The following is an 18409-nucleotide window of genomic DNA, read 5'->3' on the forward strand; positions in this document are numbered from 1 at the left end:
GTGGCACGATTAGAACCTGAGTAAATCGACTGCCCAGGCCACCTGGGAACTCTTAGGGGCCCCCTCCCCACCCCAATCAATGTTGGCAATTCTCTACCTCCACCTCCTGCCCCGCTCATTGGCTCCTTCTCATCTCCCCTGATCATTGGCCCTCTTCCCAGCCTCTACCCCCACCATAATTGGCCCCTTCTCTCTACCCACCCCTAAAGATCGAAACCGCTCCCCCCCCATTCATCAGCATTTTTCCACCTTCTCCCCCCACCCTACCACAGCCAGCACCCACCCCTACAACACTACCAACCACGCCCCGCACCCCCCCCAAACAGCCATCATTTGCATCTCCCGCTCCTCTGTCCTTTCCAAGCCACCACTGCCTCTAAATGACTTTTTTATTCATTCATGGGACATGGGCATCCCTGGGTGGCCAGCATTTATTGTCCATCCCTCATTGCCGGAGGGTAGTTGAGAGTCAACCACGCTGCTATGGCTCTGCACATGTAGGCCAAACCAATTAAGGATGGCAGATTTCTTTCCCTAAAGAACGTGACAAATGAATTCCTCCTCACTGACCCCCACCCCAATGAGGCAAAGGGGCAGTGTGAGGGGACATTACCAAGCCACTGCCTGGCCATGTCCCTCACCCCCAGGGGCTATAATTAACTTTGCACTCTTGGGGAGACCCCTACGACAGATTCTCGTAAATGGCGCCAGTGTAATGGCACTGAATATCCGGTGAGGAGGAAGTCCAAGAATGAGTGCATGCTAATGATATGCTAATATATTAAAATGAGCTTTCTCTATCCGCAGCTTGTTTTACACCATTCTGCCGGCGAGGGATCAGTATGATCGAAACTTGGAAACTGGCTGGCATGAATCGTTCTCCCTGGATTTCGAGCGCACGTTGCCATTCCTTCAGATGGAGAGCGTGGATTTAAAATTGCCCCCATTATTTCCCTTTTCACTCCATAAATCTGCTGCAACACAAACCTCAATTGTACCTTCTTAAAGCCTTCTTTGCTGCGGTGAAAATAACCTCTCTTCAAAGTATATTTTCTCATCTTTATTTGATCTTGCTGAATCAACGTGGCACTTTGTCTTTGGCTTAATGTCTTTCCCTGAAACTCATGCCAGAAGTCTATGTTCCTCTAATGGTAACCTGTAAAACTATATTATTATCTCTTTATCCTTTGCTCCATTTACAAGAAGTGTATTGCCATTTGCCTCTAGTACGAAGTTATCTGCATGTCCTTACACTTTGATGGACGTTTATGCTTATCCGCTTCCAAACTATATTACCTTATAAGGAAACATACATAGAAAATAAAAGCAAAGATGTGCTAGTTAGGTTGATAGGCCATGCAGAATTGTCCCATAGTGTCAGAGGGATAAGCAGGATAAATGTGAGGTTACAAGGATAGAGTCTGGGTGGGATTGTTGTCAGTGCAAGTTCGATGGGCCAAATGGCCTCCTTCTGCACTGTAGAGATTCTATGATTCTACGAGTAGCCATTTGGCCCTTCGAATCTGCCCCACCAATTATTATGATCATGATTGATGTCAAATTCAATACTCTGATTCTGCCTTTGTCCCTTGATCCCTTTAACCCAAGAGCTACATCCAATTCCTTCTTGAAACCGCACAACGTTTTGGTTATAATTACTTACTGTGGGGATGAATTCCACAGATTCACTGCCCTCTGGGTGAAGAAATTTCTCCTCACCTCAATCCTAAAAGGTTTACCCCTTATCCTCAAACTATGATCCCTAGTTCTGGACTCCCCCAACAGCAGGAAAATTCTTTTTGAATCAACCTTGTCGACTCTAGTTAGAATTGTGTATGTTTTTATGAGATCCCCTCTCACTCCAATTAATATAATTGTAACTGACTTAGTCTCTCCGCATATGACAGTTCTGCCTTCCCAGGAAATCAGCCTGGTAAACCTTACTATATTTCCTCTACAGCAAGAACATCCTTCCTCAGACACCAAAACTGCGCATAATACTCTAGGTGTGCCTCACCAACCACCCTATACAATTGCAATAAAACAGTCCAATTCCTATACTCAAATCCTCTCACCTTATACTTCTCTGCACTAAATCAAATCTACCACAATTTGATCTACTGAGGTAACCTGTTAAGTTTAAAATTGATTTATTCATGTCACACATAGGCTTACATTAACACTGCAATGAAGTTACTGTGAAAGTCCCCTAGTCACCATATTCTGGCGCCTGTTCGGTAGACTGAAGAAGAACTTAGCATGGCCAATGCACCTAACCAACACGTCTTTTGGACTGTAGGAGGAAACCAGAGCACCCAGAGGAAACCCACATTGACATGGGGAGAACATACAGACTCCGCACAAACAGTGACCCAAGCAGGAATATCACCCATGTCCCTGGTGTTGTCACGCAGCAATGCTAACCACTGTGCCACCATGCTGCTCTCTGCTGAAGGCATTTATAGCTTGAGTCAGCACTTGTCAAACTTTTTCTTTTCTATCACTGGCAAAGTCTAACATCCTGCCCCTTACACCTAACTGCAATTTTCCTATTAAGGAATAGCAATAAGAATAGTTATTACAATTAAAGTGCATCTGCTTACTAAGCATTTTACTGCCAGCAACAGATGGGATTGCTGTAATATAACCGAGCAATTGTATTTGTCAGATATTAATGGTGTAATTGCAATCTTTTTGCAAGATTATAACACAATGCAATGTATGATCCAGCATCAAAAATGAACCACGTTGAAATATCTGGTAATCCTTTTTTATTGTATAACTTTAGCCAAACTATTTTTCCCAGAACTTTTAACTGAAATGCAATTATCTTGGAGTGTTGTGCAGTTCCTTCTTGATTGAACAAGGGGCCAACAAACAGGTTTTACGTAAGATATCCTGAAAAAGCAGTTTATTAAATATACCTCTAGTTGCCTAGGCAAAGACAGTGTGATCAATTTAATACATGAGTCATAATTTTCCACTGTCAAATCAATATAAAATGTGTAGACTCGCAAATTTGCTATTTAAAGATTTTTTATTGTGCATGTTATGAATATATTGGATGAGCTGTAAATTATCATCTGTGGTACAAATGGTGCTGTCACCATTGTTACTATCTGTGCTGTGTTTGTTCTCTTTTGGGTGTAAGATGGATGTCAAACTCACCAGTCTGAGCGGACATTGATCTCACTACTAAACTCATTTGGTCAATTCGTTTAACCATCTCAGATGACTGCCTGAGACCAAGTGTGTAGTTTAATTAGGGGCCGATTGAAATCTCTCTACAAAATTTGATACCCGTCAAGGTGAAGATTCTTTAGCAATCCTTGCAGCTGTCAATTGAAGATTGATAGAATCATAGAATCACTGCAGTACAGAAGGAGGCCATTTAGCCAGCCCACAGAGCCTGTACTGACCACTATCCCACCCAGGCCCTATTCCCATAACCCTCACTTACCCTGCTAATCTCCCTGACACAAAGTGGCAATTTAGCACAGCCAATCAACCGAACCTGCACATCTTTGGACTGTGGGAAGAAATCGGAGCATCTGGAGGAAACACACACAGGCACAGGGAGAACGTGCCAACTTTGCACAGACAATGGCCCGAGACTGGAATTGAACCTGCGACCCTGGTGCTGGAAGGCAGCAGAGCTCAGCACTGTGCCACCATGCCACCCATGCACCACTGTGCCACCCATAAGAAAAACCTTCAAGAAAAACCTTCTACAATGTCAGAACTTGCTGAAGTTCTGTCGCATCTGTAGTGGAAGCAGATACAATTGTGGCTTTTAAGGGGAGTCTTGACAAATGCACGAATAGGATGGGAATAGAGGGATATGGTCCCCAGAAGGAGAGGGGGTTTTAGTCCAGTCAGGCAGCATGGTTGGTGCAGGCTAGGAGGGCCAAAGGGGCTGTTCCTGTGCTGTAATTTTCTTTGTTCTTGTTCTTTGTTCCTTGCTCCTTCTGTGCCCTGCCAACTCTAATGTTCCGACAATCGCTGCTCCCTTTACTGCCCATGTCATCTCACATGTTGTCACCTACTCCTCATCACTCACCTGAAGACCACTATTAGCAAAAGAGTTGGCCCAAAACTGATTCTTCTCGAAGAGCAAGTAGCCTCTGGCAATGCCAACCTGCCCTGAATATCTTAGCCTGAGTACCATCTCTGATCAATCCTCGGGCATCTTGAGTCAAGTGTGCAACCTCAACAGCACCCAATCTAACCTCATACATGGGGCCAGGTAAAAAATTAGGAAAGAAAATATGTTCAGCATTTCCGCCAGCCCTCAAAGAATAAAAGCTCCTGCTAATATTTGAATTTGAGAAGATCAGATTTTTGGAATTAAATTGAACTTATAACATAATCCTCAGAGCCAACAATATCCAGATAATATACAGCAATACAGGACTTTTATTAATTATGAGTCGTTGACTTCAATGAAAAGGTAAAATTGAGTGGAATATATGAAGCAGTCAATCTACTATTGTACCAATACTAAAATTGTTTTTTAACCATCCCCTCTCCTTCCTTATCAGCCAACAGAAATTAATTTTCCTGAGATACTTTTAGAAAGTCCTCACAATTCTGAAATTCACAAACACTCTTAAACTAAAATATAAAAAGAAAATGTTCATCAGATCTGATAATATCTGTGAAGAGATCAATGGCAATAATGTTTCATCATCTGATGAAAGGTTATCGATTGGCCTAGATTTTCGCCACGGTGGAGAGGCTGTTTATTGTGGTGATAATCCTGGAAATGGCCAAAATTTCTAAGTCCAACTCGCAAAAGGAGCATTTCCCATCTTTGAGTGGTGGGACTGGAGTTTGTACGAGTACAATTTATCAATCACCAGCTGCTTCTACCAGAGTGTGAAATCCAGAGTTTGCGGATTAGACCGGGTGGAGGTATGAACTTGGAGTACCCATTGGGATATCTAGGGTATGCCTTTGGAATATGTTCTGGGACCCTTTGGAATTGTTAAATGGCCAAGACACTCTTTAGGATTGTTAAAGGTGCATATGATTATTGACACACAAATTCACTGTCGAAGAACTGTCCATAAGCCAAAGCTGTCAAGGAAGTTTCCGAGGACATTAGGTGAATTGGCATGGAGTGGGTAAGGTGAAGGGTGATAGGTGTTGGGCTTAGGTTGAGGTAAGTTGGCACAAAGTTGGCACAAGGTGAATGAAGGGCCATGGGGTGGGCTTATGGACAAGAGGTGACATAGGCTGGCATTGGATGGGGTGAGGGCTAAGGGATTTTAAAATGTTTATTGATTTTTTTAATTTAAATATGGCGCTGGAGCACAGAAACAGGCCTTCTGCCCAGGTTGCTTCTGTGCCTGACAGCCTCCTCACTCGTTCACCAACCTCGTGTTTCACAGATTTCCACCCCCAGACCAGAAATTCAACTTATAGGCAAACATTTTTAAAAGTCAGGTTTGCTGGGCCAGGAAGCCTCCCGACACTGCACACCTGATCTGGGGATGAAAATCTGGGGCATTAACTCCATTTCTTTCTCTAAAGAAATTACCAGATTTGCTCTTGATTTCCACAGCAAGTTTTATTTTCATTGCAGATTTTCAGCATTTCTTTTATCCTCGTAAACTACTTTGCCCAATTGAAAAGTGTTTCTCCTGTCTTTCCCTAATGTCCTTCATCAATTCAGTGACTCACTTCTTCGCGCTTTTGCTTTCAGCTTGATATTGTAATTGGATACAATTTTTATGATCCGCAGAAAGGAAGATAACTTTTAAAAATGAATTTTAATTCCCAGTGATCAACATAAAGAAATTGTACAACAAAATTTCAAGTTTGAAGACTTTTACTATAACACTAACTATGAGCAGCATTGTCTAAACACTATTTCAGTATATTTTAAATTGCAGAAAGAATCACTCATTTTACATGTAAAACAACCAAAATCTCTCCTCATGGCTCTGTCCTTTAAATGAGTATTCTATTCTTCCAGAAACATTCTAATGTGATTCTTAGCACCTGAGAACTTGTTTCCTTTCAATTCCTTTCTCAGCCAGTTTACTGCTCCTCCTCAAAATGTTTGCCATGGTGAGGGACAAAGCAGAGAATCTTCCTCTAGCTAAATCAAGGCAAATCTTCCAGTCTTCTGGAAATAGTCACAAACCTGGTCTCTTCAATCTGACTATGGGTTCCTTTGAACATTCGTACATAATAAACCAGAGATTTGCTACCTTTATCCCTCTGTTCCCAGCCTCCCTTAGACCATTGAAGACTTTCTGTGAGGTTAAGCAATATTTTAAGCAAACATGCTGTAAGTCAATTCTACAATGGGGTCCTATGGAACTTCATCCTTTCAAGGTCTTTCTTCATGGCAGCATGAATCACATAGGACATGTATCCAGGCTGAAATTATAATTATCTATCCGTTAAACTCCCAACATCATTCCAACATGAAACTAAGACCATCTATAACACAACCATTTACAAAACTTGATGTTCCTAGCACTTCCCTGGGATTTTGGGGACTAAGATCCAAATTTCTGCTTCCAAGGCAGGTACACAAAGTTGGGAAGTTTCCTGACTTGGCAAACCCGTCCTGAGAGAAACTGCCCTGAATAACAGAACTTAGATCTGAAGTGGGCTAAATTTTGATCCCCTCTCATCAATTATACAATGAGAAGAGCAACAGTCCCAACACTGATCTCTGGTTGACACCACTGTTTACATATTGACAATCTAAAATGCATTTATTAACTGTTTATGTCCTCTCATCAGTTTCCTGTTCACTGTTTTCTGTCTAATTGGGATCTTAACTAAGCGGCAGTGATACCTTTAATCCATGTTTACCTTCATTTTGTTATCAAGCCTCCTATCTTATCAAATGCCAAATCATAGCATTAAAGAGTCCAACAGCGCAGAAAGAGGCCATTCAGCTCATCAAGCCTGTACTGACCACAATCCCACCCAAGTCCCTATCCCTATAACTCCATGCATTTACCTTAGCTATTCTCCCTGACACCAAGGGACAATTTAGCATGGTTAATCCACCTAGCCCGCACATCTTTGGGCTGTGGGAGGAAATCAGAGTGCCCGAAGGAAACCCATGCAGACATGGGGAGAACATGCAAACTCCACACCCAAGCTGGGAATCGAAATCAGGTCTCTGGCGCTGTGAGGCAGCAGTGCTAACCATTATGCTACCATGCTGCCAAATGAAAATAAATACACTGTATTTCATTTAGCGATTCTTTAATATCTCCAGAATTTGTCAGTGGCAATTTGCCATTTATGAATCTAAGCAGGCTTTCCTTAATTAAAATGTCTAACTGTAATTGTTGTAGATAGGATTTATTTTGTTTAAGTTTCATCCGTGCTTTTATTTAATGCACAAAGAAGGCATTAGCAATAAATTACTGAGATCAAATCTGCATACAATGCTGGGCAGATTGATATACTGTCTTAGCCACTGGAGTTCCGAGATAGGCTCCATATAAATTGATGACTACAGTTTTGAGCTCGTGGCTCAGCTTGAGCTCAGATGGGACTGCTGTGTGTCCCAGCACACCAAGAATGAATCCAGAGCAAGTAGGAAACCTGAACACACCATTATAATAATATGAATGGAAATGCAATCGGCTTCTCATTATCATTTCTAGTGATAATGAGAGCTTAAAGAGGTCTGTTAATCTGTGTTTATTGTACTTAGCCCCAGGAGATGATCGTGTGTGTGGAGAGGTGAGGAGGATAATATACAGAACAGGAGCAGATTAAAGATATGTATTATCACTCCAAAGGAATAGTTGGGTTGCTGATTATTTAAGGATTGGAATAGTATGAGTGCAAAATGAGTATTTCAAATCTCCTATGAAATCAGAATATCGATAGCTAATTAGCTTTCGTTGGAAAATGGGTTAATTTGGAGAAAACAAGGATGATAAAAGAATTGATGTGTTTACCAAATAATTGTTGAAATGACAAAGACCCATTTAACATTAAGGACAGGATTTCTCCATGAGTGTCGGCTGCTCCTTCACCCACTCCAAACAGGCAGAGAAACATTCTTGAATGCTTGCTGGCAGGGGAATGGGGAGTAAATACACATTTTTTGTGTTTTGTGTACATTCACATGTGTACATATACAATGTAGAGATGCACGTGTACCCATATGTGAAAATACACTGCCTACAGATAGACACATGCATATAAGCTACTAATAATTTTATATTTTTCACAGTGCGGAACACAATGATACGATTAGCTTTGGCACAAAATTTATCCTGATAACTGCTGTGCCAGGAGATGGATTTCTACAAGAAAATACCAGTGATGTACATCGATGCGGGTGAATTAAACAGCACAGCAATTGCAACGAAATCCTGGGAAGTGTCTGAAGTGATCAAACAAGTCAGGCAGCTTTCATCTCGACAGGATGAGCTAACTTCAACTAATCCTCAGTGTATTGCCTGGTGTTAGACGACAACTGCTTGTGAAGGACTCCCAACCATCAAAGGCCAGGCTTTTACTTGCTAGCTTTCCACAAAACTATCTCGAAAGCGAAAGGAAATTTGTATCCTGGTGTGAAAATTAATCTGTCACACGATGGTGTGGATACTTTGTCGGAAACATTAAGAGGAAGGTCAAAAACCTTTATTTTTAATGGGTTAACCCTGTGACGAAATAACACAGAGCAATTTCGGCCAATGGTTTGCTGGGGAAGATCTTACTCGTCATTGTGCTCGGGAAATAACATGCCACATGCAGCAAAAAGGTAATGGGTTGGAGTCAATAACCTAGAACTTTGACTGTGCCTGAGAGCGGCTGCACAGGAGGTGGGGTGCGATCTGTCATGTGGCCTCAGGAACCCAGGGAAATTGATTCTTGGATGGGACTGGCTGCATGTCACTGTGAGGGTGAAGGGGGGATGGAGTGCAGGTGGCATGCAGCAACTAACACAATTTAAAGACAGTCTGTTCCTAAAAGGGAGGTTCACTGCTAGCTGGAAATAGCAGGAAAGACTTGAAATTCATAGATGTGATTTAATTAGTTGTCAAAAGGGCACCCAGATTCCTCCATGCAGTTTTGAAGGCCCTTGTCCAGTCTTTTGGAGGGATACTTCTCAGATCCCCCATTCTGTCCTGGAATTTTCAGCACTTCCCCTAAACAGCATAATCCGAGCTGTATCGGGCAAAGGTGCAGACCCTGCATAAGTCTTCAAACCTGTGCATGGCATTGTTTCTAATGTGCAGTATGGCGACACAATGGTTAACACTGCCGCCTCACAACAGCAGGGACCTGGGTTCATTTCCTGGTCTTGGATCATTGTCTGTGGAGTCTGCATATTCTCCCCGTGTCTGCGTGGGTTTCCTCTGGGTGCTCCGGTTTCCTCCCACAGTCCGAAGACGTGCTGGTTAAATGCATTGGCTATGCTAAATTCTCCCTCAGTGTACTTGATCAGGTGCCGGAGTGTCTACTAGGGGATTTTCTCAGTAGCTTCATTGCAATGTTAATGTAAGCCTGCTTGTGACTCTAATAAATAAACTTAAACTAATCCATGTGTTAATGCAAGCAACAGTGACATTGCACATTATAGGTAGCTGCCATTTAAAACAGAGACCCTGACAATAACAGCGAATAAATAGATTGTCTGAATTTCCTCTCTGTTATTAATGTACAAATCATTCCATTAAAATAGCCAGGAGGAATTTCAAATGAAAACTTCTTGTAGAAGTGGCATTATTTCAAGGCTAACTCGTATTTGGAGCTATGAATTTAGGACTGCACCATTAAATTAGTAGATATCAATTTATCCACAGGTACAATTAGTGGCAATATAGCAAATAATCCAGAAGATTTAAGCACATCATCTAGAATGATTATTCAGTGTTGTTATTCAGAACTCCACTCACCTGAGGATGGAGCAGAGCTCTGAAAGCTCGTGATTCCAAATAAACCTGTTGGACTTTAACCTAGTGTTGTGTACTGTGCCCACCCCAGTCCAGTGCTGGCATTTCCACATCATGAACACCAGATAAACCAGATAAAAGAAGATAAACTGTTCATTCACCTTTATGGGATTATGCTGTGCTCAAATTGCTGCCATGTTTGCCTGTAAGAATGACAATGGTTCTGCTGAGACTGAAACACTCATTTAAAAAGTTGACTGCTCTGTAAATTCACCATGCTTCCTTAATTCCCTTTTTGAATAATGGCACCATGATAGCTGTCCCCCAGTCCTCTGGCACCTCCCCTGTGGCTAGAGAAGATTTGAAAATTATATTTTCCTCTCTTTCCTCCCACAGCAGCCAAGGGTAAAGTAAAAGTTTATTTGTTAGTAACAAGTAAGGTTTACATTAACACTGCAATGAAGTTACAGTGAAATTCCCCTAGACACCACACCCCAGCACCTGTTTGGATCAATGCACCCAACCAGCACGTCTTTCAGAATGTGAGAGGAAACCTGAGTGCTTGGATTGAACCCAGGTCCCTGGTGTTGTGAGGCAGCGGTGCTAACCACTGTGCCACCAAGATACATTGCATCTGTGCCTGGTTATTTATCCACTTTTAAACCTATTAAAGCCACTAGCACTGTCTCCCTCTCAATGCTAATCTGTTCAATATCGTAGTCTCTGTCTCTGCTTTCTATACTTACATTATCCTTCTCCACAGTGAGAACAAATGCAAATTACTCATTCAATACCTCATTCACATCTATTCGCTCTACACACACAGATTGCCACTTTGGTCCATAATGGCCCTGCTTTTTTCCTGATTACCATCTTGATTTAATTTACCTATAAGACACTTCAGAAATTTCCCTTACTTTACCCACCAGTATTTTTCATGCTCCCTTTTTGCTCCCTAATTTCTTTTTTAAGAACCCCAGCCTCCTGCAGTTTCTATACTCCTCTGGCCCATACATTGTTTTGAGCCGCTGTATCTGCCATAAGCCTATCTTTTTTTGCTTATTCAATCCTATATATCCCTTAACATTCAAGCAGTGCTTGAAATCCAGGGTTTCCTGAACTTTTTGGTAGCACCCGTTACCTTTACAGAAACATGTTGGTTTTTTAACTCTTATAATTTCCTTTTTGAATGCCATTATCTCTTGATAAGTAGCACTGTGGTTAGCACTGCTGCCTCACAGCGCCAGGGATCTGAGTTTGATTCCCAGCTTGGCTCACTGTTCGTGCGGAGTCTGCACATTCTCCCCATGTCTGCATGGGTTTCCTCCAGCAGTCCGAAGGACGTGCTGGTTAGGTACATTGGCCATGCTAAATTCTCCCCCAGTGTACCCGAATAGGCGCCAGAGTGTGGCAACTGGGGGATTTTCACAGTAATTTCATTCCTGTGTTAATGTAAGCCTACTTGTGACAATAATAAATAAACTTTAATAAACTAAAAAGGAGCAAACTCATTTGCAGTCTTATACCAGCTGAGGAGCCAGGATAAATTAAATATGACTATTTTTATGATCATTTTTTACATGGATGACATGAAACCAGTATAATATATTATGCGCTACATAAGAAGATACATGCCTGAGAGGTTCATGCTGTCCTGCATTATCGCTGTGGTTACCAGCTATTTAGATCAAAGACACAGGGTTATATGCTTGAGCCCCCTGAGTGAAGGCTGGCAGGGAATGCTGGGGTGGGGGTAGCTGTAAAATTGGGTTCCTTACGAGCAGTATCATTACTGGTATCGAGCCACAAGCTTGCAAACCTGCCCCTACCCCTGCTGCAATTTAATCAGTGGCGAAGGAAGCGGTGGGAGAGGAAAATATCTACTGTGCAGCCCGTCCAGAGTAACATGACTTGCTAGTGGCAGGGCAAAAATGGGTAGGGGAGTGCCTATTCTTTGGAGCCTCTAGGCCAATCGGAGGTCCACCCCAACGTATTCCCCTCTGTTTTTTTCCCATCATCCCCCCTGCCAACCCCCCTACTCCTCCCCATCTTGTTCACCCTTGTCCCTCACAACTCACTTCATTGAATCCTTACAGTGCAGAAGGATGCCATTCAATCTTATCGTGTCTGCATTGACTCTCTGAAAGAACATTCCAACCAGGCCCTTCCCTCCACCCTATCCCCACCACCCCACACATTTACAATGGCTAATCCACCTAATCTATACATCTCTGGACCTCAAGGGGCAATTTAGCATGGCTAATCTACCTAACCTACACATCTGTAGACTGAGTCCCCTGGGGACTCCTGTAATCCTGGCAATGACTTCTGCTTACAGTTGGATTGCTTGAACCAGAGGACTGCTGGCCTTTAGATTGGCTGATAGCTCTCAGAGGTGAGACGCCCTCTCTCATCATGTCATAAGTATTACCTTAGGGTAGGGGATGAACCATTTAAACTGCCGCAGGCTCACTCTTGACTATTACCGTTTGGAACAGGAACCCCAGCCCTGCATGAAACTCAGCTCATCATGCCTAAAGACCTGAGATTTGTGAGCAATACTTATTACATTAATACCTAAAAAAAACCTAAAATATAAGATTAGAGATGACCTTTAAGGGGTATTTGTGACTTTTAAATACATGAATAGGATGGGAATAGAAGGATATGATCCCTGGAAGGGTAAGCGGTTTTAGGTCAGCAGGCAGCATGGTCAGTGCAGGCTTGGAGGGCCAAAGGCCTTGTTCCCATGCTGTAATTTTCTTTGCTCTCTGTATAATAAACCAAATAGTACTGCAGAACTCTACTTCAAAGTTTCAAATAGATAACAGTCTGGGTGCCATAGATAGATTTCTTTTCATCTTCGAGTGTGTGACGGGGACATTTGCCTAATATATTGATAGAAACCCTGTGGCAACTCCCTTCCCATGACACAAGCACAGCTAGTCAATGTTCAACAATGTTTCCAAGGTGTGAATATCTCTATCAATAGTCCATGCCGAGTTCTACAAGGACTGATACGCTCGTAATAGCACTAAAATAAATATTCTCACTACTCTTTTAGCTGTTTGGTTGAATAGCTTCCAGTTTAGGTTTACTAGGCTGATACCGGAGTTGAGGGGGTTGAGCTATGAGGAGAGGCTGAATAAACTGGGCTTGTACTCGTTAGAGTTTAGAAGAATGAGAGGAGATCTCATTGAGATGTATAAGATGATGAATGGGATGGATAGGATAGAGGTGGAAAGACTCTTCCCGCTCAAAAAAGACAATAGGACTAGGGGGCACAGCCTCAAGATAAAAGGGGGGCGGTTTAGAACGGAGTTGAGGAGGAACTTCTTCACTCAAAGGGTGGTGAATGTCTGGAATTCTCTGCCCGTTGAAGTGGTGGAGGCTGCCTCGCTAAATATTTTTAAGACGCGGGTTGATGGGTTTTTGATAGGAGAGGGGATTAAGGATTATGGGGAGAGGGCGGGAAAGTGGAACTGAGCAGTGACAGATCAGCCATGATCTTATTGAATGGTGGGGCAGGCTCGAAGGGCTGGATGGCCTACTCCTGCTCCTATTTCTTATGTTCTTATGTTCTTATGTTCCATACATTCTTTGCTTCTTGGTTGAACAGTTCCCTAAAGCTAAGCTTCAGCTAAAAGTCTAAGTTGGGAATGGAAATTGATTTTTTTAAAAAACTTGATTTCAACTGCTGCACATAACACACACATACACTTCAAATTAAATGGCTGAATTGAAAAAGCAATAGCCCAGCAATTTTTATTTGCGTGTGTGTGTATGCGGGTGCATGTGTGTGTATGTGTGTACGCACATGTGTGTGTGTGTGTATGTGTGTGTACGCACGTCTGTGTATGTGTCTGTGTGTGTATGTGTGTATGCATGTGTGTGTGTGTGTATATGTGTGTACGCACATGTATGTGTGTGTGTGTCTGTGTGTGTATGTGTGTATGCATGTGTGTGTGTGTGTGTGTGTGTGTGTGTGTACGCACGTGTGTGTGTGTGTGTGTTTGTGTGTTTGTGTGTGCGCGCGTGCATCCAGGTCATCAACCTGTCTTAATGTTTTGCTTTTGCAGAAATAGTGTTTAACATTTTTAAGCCAATAGTAAATGTTAGACCACAGAGCTGCAACACATTTCATAATCAGTACCTGGACCTTTACCAGGGTATTAAATGTTAGTCTTGACTGAGTGGCCATTCACCTGAGGCAGAAAGTTGTGAATCTGTAGTGAAAACAAAGTACTGTGGATGCTGGAAATCTGAACTAAAAACAGAAAATGCTGGAAAGACTCAACAGCTCTGGAAGAAAGAAACAGAGTGAAATGGCCCTATTTTTACCATTTTGATTCTAAGTGCTGGGCAAACTTGAAACTGAGAGTGTTTCAGATCTGATTTTGAGACCCGTTCTCAGGTGTCCCCATGCGCACCCTGCCTGAAAATTTGCAGCTATTCCGAATCGCGCTGCACAAGCCTGTGGGCAGGGCTTAACCCGCCCAAAATCCTGCAGCTCTGATCGGCACCCCCAACTGCACATGTGCAAATAAGATGATAGAATGCAGCTCCCCGCCACATCTAACCTGGGCAGGATAATGCCTCCCCCTGGCCCCCACAGACATTGCCCCATCCTCACAACATTACTGACCCCCTTATCCTCCCACAGACCCACCACTCAGACCGATTGCGGGCCCCTCCACTCTTCCCCATTCACTGATCCCAGGCAGAGTGGCAGGGAACCCCTCCTTCCCCCCCACTGATCACAGGATGAGTGATAGTGGATCCCCCTTCCCCCCCTCTGACCTCAGGCAGACTGGCCACAGACCACCCCTTTCCCCCCCCCACTGCTCTCAGGCAGAATGGCAGTGCCCCCTCCCCCCCCATTCCCTCCCGCTGCTCTCAGGCAGAGCGGCAGTGGACCCCCCCCCCACCCCCCCCCCACTTCCCCCATGCTGATCAGAGGAAGTGTGGCAGTGGATCCCCCTTCCCCCACACTGATCACAGGTAGAGTGGCAGCGGATCCCCCTTCCCCCCACTGATCTCAGGCAGAGTGGCAGCAGACCCCCCTCCTCCCTCTCCCCCCCAGCGCCGCCCCCCACTAATCTCAAGCAGAGAGCCATCAGATGCTAGGCACTTACATCCTCACCAGCCAGAGCGCCCGAATTGGACTTTTGTGGAGCATGTCTGCTTCGTGCTGGTTCCGAATGGACGAATGTGGTGGTAAAGGGGGAAGTGCTGGTGAAGTTGGGCGTGTAGGCCATTGAGTCAATTTAAATGCATGCAAATACATTTAAATTGCCATTGTGACTGTTCAGGGCATGGTCCCAATCATGGCCATTTTCAGGCCTTGGTAAAGGTGCGGAGGCGGGTACAGATTATGTCACTCATTTCACACCTGACCTTACTAAGTTTTCGTGCCCAAAAATGGGCGCGTTGCGATGGTAAAATCGGGCCCAATGCTATGAGTTCATACGATTCTTCTTCAGAGAGAATGAGGGATAGAAATGTGATGGATTATTTGTCTCAGAGAGGAGAGAGCAGGTGGAGCAAAATAGAAGGTCAGGGATTGGTGAGAGCTCAAGGAAGACTTGACAAAGAAGTCATGGATACAAGGCAAAGGGAGTGTTAAAGACTAACAAAAGTTCTAATAGTGGTACAAAGGTAAGGCAGCAGAGTGTGTTAATAGCAAAATAAGAATCAAGTGCCCTCAGATTGGAAGCTCTAATTAATGCTCTTAAGTGGTCAATTGTTGGCCACTTAAAGGCCATTTCCCATCCAACTTCAATTATCAGGTTGGGGAGGAGGTCAAAAATGAAGATTTACCTCGAGATTGGGCTGTCACATCTATCAGAAGCTCCCTTAAGGTCCAGTGGCTTCTGGATGTCCATTCTCCACCCTCCCCCACCTCTCCCAACCTTCACAAGCCTTCCTAGGCCTTCACTACCCTCTTCGCTCTGGCACCCCTTGAAATTACCTGTGTCTCCGGTGCCCTAACAAGGTTAGCATTCAAGTTATCTCTGTATTCTGTGGCCTGAGAAATACACAAGAATCTTAGTCCCTCAGCACTTTAAATGGGGAGTTATCCCATCCCGCCTGCTACAGGAATTATAGCAGGCAGGGAGACCATGAAACAGTCTGTTGCCCTCAGAAGGGATTTTCTGGTTTCGGGGTGAGCACAGCCAGGAAACCTTGCCTTTAGAGTCTATATTAATAATCAAGTGTTAATGGTTGCTTATAATTATAAAAGTTATAAATACTTATGCTCCAAATCACATTTCCAACCCAATGTATCTATTACTTATTCTTTACTTGTCTCAGAATTAAGGCTGTCTACTGAATTAATCTGATTGGTTTCCAATATTATTGGTTTAGCTTTTATTCAAATGGCTTCCATCAATTTAAGCAGAAAATGCTTAAGGATGGATTAATTCAAACTACAAAATGATAGTCACACTAAAACTAGTGAGCTTGAAACTACCAACAGTTACTACAGGGATTATAGAGCTGCAATGTCTTCAGATTGGCCAGCAGTTCTCTGCATTAGGACATCATTTCACAGAAGGCTGTGGAGGCCAGGTCATTGAGCGTCTTTAAGACAGAGATAGATAGATTCTTGATTAATAAAGGGATCAGGGGTTATGGGGAAATGGAAGGATGAGAAAAATATCCGCCATGATTGAATGGTGGAGCAGACTTTATGGGCCAAGTGGCAGATTTCTGCTCCTATGTCTTATGGTTTTATCATCCTATGTGAGGGGCAGAATTCTTATGTGCAGCCTATCAATATGCTTTCAAACATGAAAAGATTGTGTGACACTCAGAATTGCCGAGAAATACCCTTCGGATGGCAGGAAGCAAGATCCCACCATCTGAAAAATTCAGGATAGTGATTTGTACCACGAAGAAATGATTCTTAGTTTGAGGAGAAGAAAAGATTGACCAAATTGACTTGAGTTGAAAGAACAAGGTGAGGAACCACCTATTGAAGCTAAAATAATATTTTATGCCAACATTGATAGGCAAATACCTCATCTCATACTAACTGAATCCGTAAGAAAGATCTTCTGGTAACAAAATTATACATCTATTGAGGAGAAACTCATTCATTTTATTCATTCATGGGATGTGGCTTTGATGACAAAATGAACAATTACCTTTAGTTGCCCTTGGTAAGGTGATGATAGTTCACCTCCTTCAATGCTGCAGTAGATACAGTGAAGGGACTGCACTGGGAGATGTTAAGTAGGGAATTCCAGGATTTTGACCCAGTGACAATGATTTTATTATGAAGAGCTCAGAGCAAATCTTCCCATGCGTGCCTCTAGTGCCCCAGGAAAGATCAATTAACTCAAAATAGACTGATGATTAAATCTGCAACCATCAAAGTTTATCACAACTCCATATAGATTTCCATTGCTGCTCAGAATCACAAGTAGGGTTTTCACTGAGTTGGGATGAGTCCGGAACCCTATAACAATGGCAAGCCTGATTTTGGGATTCCTGACTCTGTATCCAGGTTGTCTGATTTTTGGGTGTGTCTTTAAAGGATATGGGCTGGTTTCTGTCAAAAGCCCGCACCCTGGCTGGCTTCATTGTGGATGCAGGCCTGTCTTGCTCCTCTGCATCTTTCATGGGCACAGACCAGCCTTTTAAAGACATGTGACCCCACAGAGAAGTCATAAACCGAAGTCTGCAAGAAGAAACCTTTCAAAAGATCATTCCCATGGACCACATCTGCTGTTATACCCAGCCACTATGTCTTCTCATGCATCCAAACTGTACTTTTACACCCATTACTCATGGTTCCTTATTTCTTCCATGCCAAGTTCTGCCCTTTCATTCACCCTCAATAGTCCCTCAAGCCTCTCCATGCCTTGCTATGGCATTTCAATCCATTTTGAACAACTGTACATTCTCTTGAACCAACGTATAATATAAAGTATGTATCCTATGTACTCCACTGCTATATAACTTTTAGGAATGCTGCCAACCATGGGAAATAGGATAGTTATGGTCAAATGGCCTCAGAAATTTGATTAAGCATTTTGAAGGGGTAACCAAGAAGTTTGTTAACGGCAGCGCAGTCAATATTGTCTACATAGACTTTAGCAAAGTCTTTGACAAGGTACAGCATGGTAAGTTATTGCGTAAGGTTAAATCTTATGGGGTCCAGGGTGAGGTAGCCAATTGGATACAAAATTAGCTTGATGATAGAAGACAGAGCGTGGTTGCAGAGGGTTGTTTTTCAAACTGGAGGCCTGTGACCAGCTGTGTACCTCAGGGATCGATGCTGGGTCCAATGTTATTTGTCATTTACATTAATGATTTGAATGATAATTTAGGAGGCATGGTTAGTAAGTTTGCAGATAACACCAAGATTAGTGGCATGGTGGAAAGTGAAGAAGTTTATTTTGGATTGCAACAAGATCTTGGTCAATTGTGCTAATGGGCTGATGAATGTAACTTAGATAAATGCAAGGTGATGCATTTTGGCAGATTGAACCAAGGCGGGACTTACTCAG

The sequence above is a fragment of the Carcharhinus amblyrhynchos genome, chromosome 13 (genome assembly GCF_965287045.1).
Source record: "Carcharhinus amblyrhynchos chromosome 13, sCarAmb.v2.hapA, whole genome shotgun sequence".
Classification (NCBI taxonomy): domain Eukaryota; kingdom Metazoa; phylum Chordata; class Chondrichthyes; order Carcharhiniformes; family Carcharhinidae; genus Carcharhinus; species Carcharhinus amblyrhynchos.